This window comes from Thermobia domestica, chromosome 2 (assembly GCF_964235325.1).
Source record: "Thermobia domestica chromosome 2, izTheDome1.hap1.1, whole genome shotgun sequence".
NCBI lineage: Eukaryota > Metazoa > Arthropoda > Insecta > Zygentoma > Lepismatidae > Thermobia > Thermobia domestica.
The window spans coordinates 15,462,991-15,472,713 of record NC_137455.1 but is presented as its reverse complement, the minus strand read 5'-3'; positions in this window follow the sequence as shown (position 1 = coordinate 15,472,713).

The following is a 9,723-nucleotide window of genomic DNA, read 5'->3' as shown; positions in this document are numbered from 1 at the left end:
GTTGCGAGATGCTGTCTCGTCTCATGATTACATGAACGAGACGTCGACGGGACAGGTTCTGTCTCGCGGGATGTAGCGAGGTTCCCAGGTTGAGAACCAGGCAGATCGCGACTTGAGATGTCGTTCGTAGATGGCGGTCTTTCTTGTGTGCCGGAGACGGAGATGTTAGCGAGTCTCCCTTCTATCACCTCGCTTGTCTCCTTCTGGATGGAGCTCTTCCACTCCTCCATTTTCTTCTCGAGTTGTGCACACACGTCATGAACGGTCTCTTGCATCTGTTGGATGCTACCGTTACATTCCGACCTGATCTCATCGAGTGGCGTTTCCTGCTCTAGTTCCCCCCGGATCCTGGCTAGTTGGGAAGCGAAGTTTACTTCCACTCGCCTGACCTGATTATTCAGAGTAAGTGTGGTCTGTTCTACACGAGACGAGACCTGTCTAACACTCTCAGAAAGCTCTGAGTAATTCTCTTCTAATCTTTTAGTGGTTTCCGTGACACGAGAATTGAGATCTTCCCGAGCGCCTTCAATCTCCCCCTTCAGCTCTACAGTAGTGATTTCAAGTCGCTCCGTCAATTCCCGTTCACTCTGCTCGAGTTTCGAAGTAATGGAATCTAACCGAACTTCAAGACGAGCATTGACTGACTCTATAGCTTTTTCCACACCCTTTGAGTTTTCTTCTAACTTCTTTTCTAACTTTCTTTCTAAACTTTGTGCGTTTTCTACTAATTTTTTCTCTAATCCCTGAAAAAGTTCACTTAGCATGGCGGCTAAATTTTCATTACTTCCCTTAGAGCTACATGCAATTATGGCTGGGCTAACACTTGGTTCTGCTAATTCTGTGGTTACCTCCCTTTCCTCCCGCAATGGTCCTTCCTGTTCCCTACTGGGGACTGGCGGAACGGTATCCACCGCATCAGCGTCTCCCACAACGCTGACCGGACGCTCGCTAGCGCTCTGCGCGTCATTTTCACTATTCTCTTCGGAGAGCTCCCCAGCTCTCTGAGCGAACTCCTCAAATACAAACTCGGTGTCCATATTTCGTACTCTTCGAGCCTGTGCTCGCGTTAACACCATTTACAAATATAAACGGAAATACAAAATTTCTTCCCCCCAAAGTTCTAAAAAAAAACTGAATTCTCGAAACACAGAAATGGTTATCAAAATATTCAAGACACAAATAAATTTCAACACTCAAGACACCTACGTTCTTGGAAATTTTTCGGGAAGAGAAACAAAACATATACCGAAATTTTAACACAAACTGTATGTTGACCAGTTAGTATATAACATATACTTCATGCCCTTTACGCTGATGTCGCCACTGTTATTTGTGGCGCAAAAGCGTGAAGTATCGTGCCCTGCAGCTGGGTAGCCACTTTTATTGTGAGGTGCTAGGTAGCCAGAGCCGAAACTACTGTTTACCTAAGAACACCAACACAACATAAAATAAAAAAAAATAAATGAAGGAGAGTGGCTGGGAATATTCAAATTAACAGCAATATTTGCATAGAATGCAAAATACAAATTATGAAAAGATTTATTCCCTCTTGGAGATATGGATCTCTCCTGTAAGGGCCGCCACTCCCTTATGAAGTCGGTAGAGCAATGTTATTAATGTTTTGTGAAACAGCAGATCTCAGGGCAATCTGCATAACAGCCATGCTCAAAGATGCTAAAATAGTGAGTTAGTTATATATTTCAAATAAGGTAAAAAAAAAAAAAAATAATCTGACAACAAAATTTACAGGTAGCAGCCTGTATGTTATCTCACTATTTCATGACTGTTATTTGGTTCCTTGGGCAGAATTCTCTCTGAGCCCCATACAGAGAGGTGGTCAAACATACACAATCAAGGGGAAAATGCCTCCTTGAATCACACTCCTGAAACAAACATATCATTAGCACAGGTACTCACCATACAGCAAATTGAATACACAGTCGTTCTGGTAAGAGCTGGCAGTTTTATTTTCCACAATGGAATCAGGAACATAAAATAGGATGGATGCGTTGATATTCAAACTTTGATACACTAATAATTATCACCATTTCCGTAGTGCACTACACACACACTTTTAAGATATATATATATATATATGCTAGATAATGGTAACACACTAAAAATAACAAAAAGGAGAAGGTAGGATGAACCTAAAGTAATAAAGGTCTGTCTGACCTTTCAAAAGGAAAGAAAAAAAATTTATATATATATAGAGATATTTACAACATTTTTTATCTCCTCATAATTTTGAGTTTCTTGTCTCTAACAGTTTTAGAGGAGTGATGTATTCCACTGAAACATATTTTAATATCTGTGATATAAATACACAGATTGAAGATAAAAATAAACACAATTTAATACTGTTCACTGTTCCGACATTCACACGCTGTTCACAAGTTCCATGTTGTATGACACAGTGTCCTCCTAGATTCCCATTCCATTAAAATGAAAATGTTTGGTAGGAGATATGGTAAGCTGGACTTCACACGTTCAATGAAGGAACTTTTAATAGCTCCCATTTAAAAAGCAAAATATAATTGCTGAAACCTTGTACTAAATGTCCAAGGACAGGCACAGCTTAGAGATGTTGCTGGCCTAGGTTTTTATACCCCTAACTGAGATATCGTAAAGTATGTATTTCTTTCATGTTTGAAAAACTGAGTTTTCCCATATTAAAATTTTGTAGGTGCGACGAGATTCAAATATGTTGTCTCTATTGAGCGTCCATAGCACTCAGAGATTGAACAATTAGAAACTGGAGATTTCAAATTTTATCTTCCATTGTCACTATATGTAATAAGCACCACTGATGAGAAACTGCAGATATGTGTAGGTCTTACACATTTTAGTAATATGATAATAGCTTCATAAAAAAATAAACTGAGTTCTAAGCACTCGCGTATTCAGTTGTTCACAGGACAAATCCAGGGGAGCCGGAAACAACTTGCTCACACCTCGTCCTGGGTATCGAACACTCTGTTAGTGAAGTCAGGTGACTTCCCTCGAACCGAAAACTATATGTTGTTGCTTCACGAATCTGACTTGAACTCCCCCGTTCTCTAAGGAAAACGAGTATATGTTTTTGGCAAAAACAAGGAAACGAAGAAACTCGCTTCCTCAAGCAACCTTTGACAAAAGGTTCTCTGCCCTGAGGCGATTTGCGTGTGGTCCGACCTGCACAATGCACTTGTTCAGCCACTATCCGTTGCCAAATTCACCCTTTCTTGGCTGACACGTGCTGCCCCTACACTGAGCAACGGCCAACACTGAACTTTTTGCTTGCAGAAGAAACTATGAAAGTTTTTCGCACACTTTTTGTTTTTCTTCACTTGTTACATAAAAATAAACTTTAGAAACATATGATATCATACATCAAAATAAAGGTAAACATACAAAGAATACATATTTATACCATTTATGAACTGTCATCTCTCTCAGAAGCAGCAGTACACCCAATTTCTGTGGCTGTCGTTCAAACTGTCTGCTACCTAATGCAGCCATGTTTGCTTGGAGAAAGATTGAAGGAAACATCTTTGTTAATTATTTATCTTTCACAAATACAAGATCCAAGTGTCTTGTTCGATAAGGGAAACACGCTGTTAAAATTAATCAGAATTTTGTGCGGTATTTCCAAGAACGTGTATTAGCTTAGTACGTAAATATTAATATTAAACACAGAAAATAAGTCAAATCAGAGTATACAATTTCAAATTGGTGTTGCATTTCGGGAACCAAGTAAAAGGCTCGCTGGCCAGGTTACTGGTTTCTGGTGAGAAGGGGGGGAGGAAAGGACGCTTGACTCGGTGCATTGGAAATCACACCTATTGAAAGCTAAAATTTCGCATGTAGAAGCGAAAAAGTTTATGGCTTTTGAAACAATACAAACACTCTGTTTCCACACACTGTATCAAACTCAGTGTAGATTCACCAAGGAAGTTCGTGGCTACTTCCTGTGTATTGAGATACTTATTTTGTTCCAATTCTGGTAATTTCTTTCCATGTTGAGTTGCGAGAGACCTCACATCATGTAGTCTAGGCGACAGCAAGTCGGGAAAGAGAAAAAAAAAAACTTCTCTCAGCGCTAGCTCTCTTCCAAGCGTACTGAAAATCATGTATGATTCCTATAGAATCTCTCATTTCCAATTTAATTAATCCTTCATCTATGCTTGTAATATCATTCCTTCCATAATCCCCTGTACGCTATACATTATGCAACGATGCAGTAAATATATGCAACCCATTAATACACTATATAATGCCTATAATTGCCGTAAACACAAATGAAATAAATACAATATAATACAATATTGTATTAATATTTACGTACTATGCTGGTGTTTCACACTTCATTACTAATAATATCGAAATAATATGCACAGAATATGCTAATGTTAAGCAAATAATTATACCACAAAATCCATTATATTTACATATTAATATGCAAATGTGCCCCTCATCTGCAATTCGATATGCAGATGATGGAGAAGGACATGGGCCTTCTACACTTTGCTTTACGTCTGTTTCTATTATAATGGTTGGAAATAGACTTCATGATGATGGTAGTTAAACTTACTAAGCTGACCTTCTACTTGAATACATACATTCATATATCATGTTTAGGTCTCATTAGTTTAAGGTCATATGGACAGTGCTGAAGCAAAAAGGTCCAACAAATCCCAGCATGAATTGCTTGACTGATATCAAATATAAGAACTCAATTTATGAACAGTAGCAAAGACCTGTTCCATTTAGTTAGTATCACAGTTTTAATATGAAAACTACTTTTGTCTTTGTCACAAACAAGATTTTTTATTTAATTATTAGCAGATGTACAGGGAAAATCAAGAAATAAAGATAAAAGAGCTAGTTGCACTGGAATTACAAACTGATATATTGAGATTGAAGGTCGATATTGAATTCTATGAAAAAGGATAACCATCTTTCCTCTGCAGGTGTGTTTGCTTTATCTTTCACTAACATAATAGATTATTATTTAAAGAAAAACACACAATGAGATTCTATTTGTAGTGTTTAGGACTTTCTGTGAGTGCGAGTACTTCTTCCTCCCCTTCGTTGTTCATAATGTGGTAGCGTACTTAAAATCGTGGCTTTTTTAAGGTTTTGGTCTTTCTGAAGGAAGAAGACGGCAAATATTGCCATTGCACAGAGCTGCAAATTGCCTAAGGCCGGCCCTGATCCTATATTATTTCTTGTATTCCTACTTTTAATGATAGGTTATATATGAGTTTGTACCGATTCTGATCTTTCTTTCAGATTTCCCAGTTCAAGCACTTAAAAACCTTTTCTAAATTAACGAATATTGCATATACTTCCTTCCTTTTGTCTGAGAAGTTTCCATCTACTTTATTCTCATTCCCTTTGTCTGTCTTTCATATCATAGCTATTCAGGCCGGTAGCCAGCCCAAAAATGTAGGGGGGCCCGATCCAACCATTTATAGTTCATCACCATATTATAGTGCATTTGCAAGCCTACCGTGAAAATTTTAGGGGGGCAGCGAAAATTTAGGGGGGCCGGCCCCCTAGACCCCCCTGGATACGGGCCTGTAACTATTCAACTATCTTACTGTTTTGTCCATATACTCTCATTCATATTTGAATCTGAATTTTTGCTCGGTGTGAGGCTTGAGTAATGTAAGACGCGGGTTGATACTGAAGGAAAAGAATATTGGATCAAAGTTCTACCTAGTTTTTAAAATAAAAATCAAATGAAGTTTTTTCATTTTAGAATTCGAAGACTTCAGTACCTGCGAGCATCATTTAGCATCAGAGATTCGTACTGGATTTATAAAATCATTACCCGACTGGTGGGCATTAAGAATCCAGAGAAGACCGACTTCCATTCTATCAGGAAAGCCTCATTTCAGCTTCCAGTTTTTCCGTAAGGCAAAAAAAAAAAAAAAAAAAAAAAAGTAACTTTTCTGCCTTTGCACACCACTGAGTTCGGAGACTTTTCTTGTTTTTTACAATCTAAAGCAGTGATTCTCGACGGATGTACCACAAAATTTTCGGGGTAATGTTGCAATGAGAGTGAAAATTAAATAAAAATAATATTATTCAATATATTTAAAAAAAATAGTGACGGAAAAATGTGTATAAAGTTCTAAGAATATTTATTTTCCAGAGATATATAAGAATGAAGACCAGTAAATAAAGAGAAATTTTAGATTGTTGGTTTTGAATCGTACGTTAGTGTGCCGTGGGTACACTCAAGAAGAGAGGCTGTGTCGTGACCGAAAAAAGGTAGAAAACCACTGTTCTAAACTAAGAAGATTAGCACCTGTGTGTTTCTGGTCTAGCATATTTAGTTCCTACCTGAAATATTTTTTTTTTTTTTTTTTAAATTAAACAAATTATTACATTCAACGTGAAACGTTTATTAAAAGCATAGTTTCCCTCTCGAAATTATAATTATCAAATAAATTAGGAATCTGTTCCCTAACCATGTTACCTCTAGATAGGAGAACATCTATCTAACGGCTACCTAGGGCATCCAATACTTCTGCACGTGATTTTTTTTTTCCCCTCTGAGGATATATGAAATCCCAAGTGTTGCAAGCTCTAGTATCCCACACCGTTCAGAAGTTGTAACAACGATTTCGTAAAGAAACTGAATGAATTCTCGAAGATATGTTGCGAAGATCTCTTGCGTGTCGTTAGGAAGAAACAGCATGCCTACACTGGAATGTGGTCTAAGTATTCTAGTGAGTTTAACTGAGAAAATGAAATGCTTGTACAGTATATGTGCATTGTATTTAAAAGTGTCATAACCAAATAAATGCAATAATTTATTGCTCATAGTGTAAGATTTCCTGGAAGTGAAGCAAAATAATCTTTTAAATGGAGCAGGAATTGGGCATCATTCTGAGATCAGGATTGTCTATTGAAGTAAAAAGAAATTAAATTCGAGCCACGTTAATTACGGAAATAAATCAATTTCCCTCAGTGTTATGACGTGTAATTTGTAACTCATTAAACCTAAGCAACGAAAAGAGTAAAATAGGTACGTAGTAGGATGTAAGAGTTAAAATCATTTGCCTCTCTAATGTCTAATTCACGGAAGCCTGCTAGAGGTGTAGCTAGGTGGTGTGCATGTGTAATGCCCTAGCTTAAGGTGATCAGACGTTTCAATTTTAACGGAATTGTCCCGTTTCCCAGTATCGCAAAAAAAGCTAATGGCCCACATTTTTTCTTTTTAAAAAAAGATTTTTCTTTCGTAGCTTTTTTCTTTTAAAAAAAAAGGCCCATTTTTCGTTCGTAGTTACGTAGTATAAGTTTTCCGTAGATTTATTCTTAACTACATAGCTGAACGTGAACTGTCAAATTATCCCATTTTGCCAAGTGTCCAGTTTCATTATTATTATTTATTTTCTGTCATCCTGGTCAATACCTCAATAAACATTGGTCAAGGTTAACCGAAGATAAACCATTTTCCATGACTGACACTTCGTTTTTTTTTCTTCTTCTTCTTTCTTTCTTCAATTAGCATGCATTCTAAAATTTTGATGTAACACTTCATTGAAACCTTTGTCCAAACTCCTGAAAGCTCTGGTTACGGCTATGACTGCTGGTAGGTAGGCTAAATCAAGACGTTGTCACAACTAAAATAAAATTATGGGATTCCCCCTGAATTTCAAGGACTAAGTAAATTCCCCCTCCTCCACACAACCTCCACCTCCACAGTACTATTATTACTGTTTAGATTTTTTTTTTTTTTTTTTTTTTTTTTTTGCAATCGGCTTCCATCATTGTCTTGGTTGGGTCAGCGGTGACTCAGTGGTAGATTGTTCACCTCTGGTGCATGGAGTCCTTGGTTCAATCCCAGCTCGCGCCAAGTGAGTTTTGTGATGGACAAACACCGTGTGCGCGGGTTTTCTCGAGATTTGCCTATTTTTCCCCCTTTCTTTAACGCATTATTTCATTCATTTCTCATCATCACCGTTTCCTTTAGCGTAGCCAGCATAACCGTGGGACGTAAAACTTAAAGATTTCATTGTCTTGGTTGTTCGACGCTCTTCTTTATTTCTTTCTTCAAGACAGTATAAGCTTACTTCCTTATATTGCAAGGTACTCCCAATACTACATGCTAGCTGTAAACTTCAGACGACAATCACGAAGAAGTCGTCATCAGTCATCCTCAACGATCATAAAGTAATGAATATTAATCAAGTTACCATTTCTCGATCAAAGGAGCAACACACAGCAGAAGGCACCAATCTCCACCGATTGATCATTATCTCCACTCTGTAGAATGCCTAGTCTCCGAGAGTCCTTCATCCTTACCACTCTCTAGAACGCCTGATCTCTTGAGAGTTCCTTTATCCTTACCACTCCCTAGGACGCCTGGTCTCTGAGAATTCCTTCATCCTTACCACTCCCTAGAACGCCTGGCCTCTGAGAATTCCTTCATCCTTACCACTCTGTACGATGCCTGGTCTCTGAAAGCTACTTTAATCTTACCACTCTCTAGAACGCCTGATTTTTGAGAGTTCCTTTATCCTTACCACTCTCTAAAACGCCTGATCTTTGAGAGTTCTTTTATCCTTACCACTCTTTAGGACGCCTGATCTTTGAGAGTTCTTTTATCCTTACCACTCTTTAGGACGCCTGATCTTTGAGAGTTCTTTTATCCTTACCACTCTTTAGTACGCTTGGTCTCTGAGAGTTCCTTTATCCTTACCACTCTTTAGGACGCCTGGTCTCTGAGAGTTCCTTTATCCTTACCAGTCTCTAGGACGCCTGGTCTCTGACAGTTCCTTCTTGCAAGGACACCTAGTTTCTTCAAGCACTTAACCATTCCCTAGGACGCCTTGTCTCTGGGTTTATCCTCCTCTCTAAGACGCCTGGCCTCTGAGAGCTCCTTTGTTACCACTCTCTAGGACACCTGGTCTCTTAGAGCTCCTTTACCCTTACCACTCTAGGACGTCTGGTCTCTGAGAGGTACCCACCTATACCTTGGCCGCAAGAGCCTTGGTTCATGTCGCTCTAAGATGCTTGTTGATATGGCACCTACAAATTCACTAACAAACCACCAAACATCTAAGAGGAACTTGGATTTTATCTGTTATATATATTGCTACTGTATATAAGAGGAAACCTTTATAATAAAAAGTGACTGGAAAAAGCACAAATTCCCGTGTACAACTTTTTAGCTCTGCCCTAAGACATAATTTTACAATACTTATTATGAGTCAAACTTACTGTATTTGCAACAAAATATATAACAAAAGAATGACCAAACAACAATTATATACTAACGAAATATAATATCTCTGCATTCTGAAAAAAAAAAATGTCCTTTTAGCGGTTGGTTAGTCCTTTTCTGTCAGGTCCTCTTCCAATAGATCTCACCATCTTTTAGTAGACTCTTCTTTGCGGTTCGGCCATCAAACATAATGCAGGTCAAGGTAACTTAAGAACATGGAACTTCATAAATAAAACATCTAGGACAAACCGTTACATATAGAAAAAAAATGTCACCATTGTTCAGAATATTACGCGACTACGACAAAATGGTAAAAATAAATGATTTGGACTTCAGTTTCAATGTAAACAAATATAATATTATTATGCGAAACACATTAAAAATGTAAACTAATTCCAATACATATCTGCAAATTTGCAAATCTATATGAAATTTAAACATGTAAATAGTGTGGAACGTATGTATGTATGTATGGCTTAGGCCTATTTATGTATGAACTA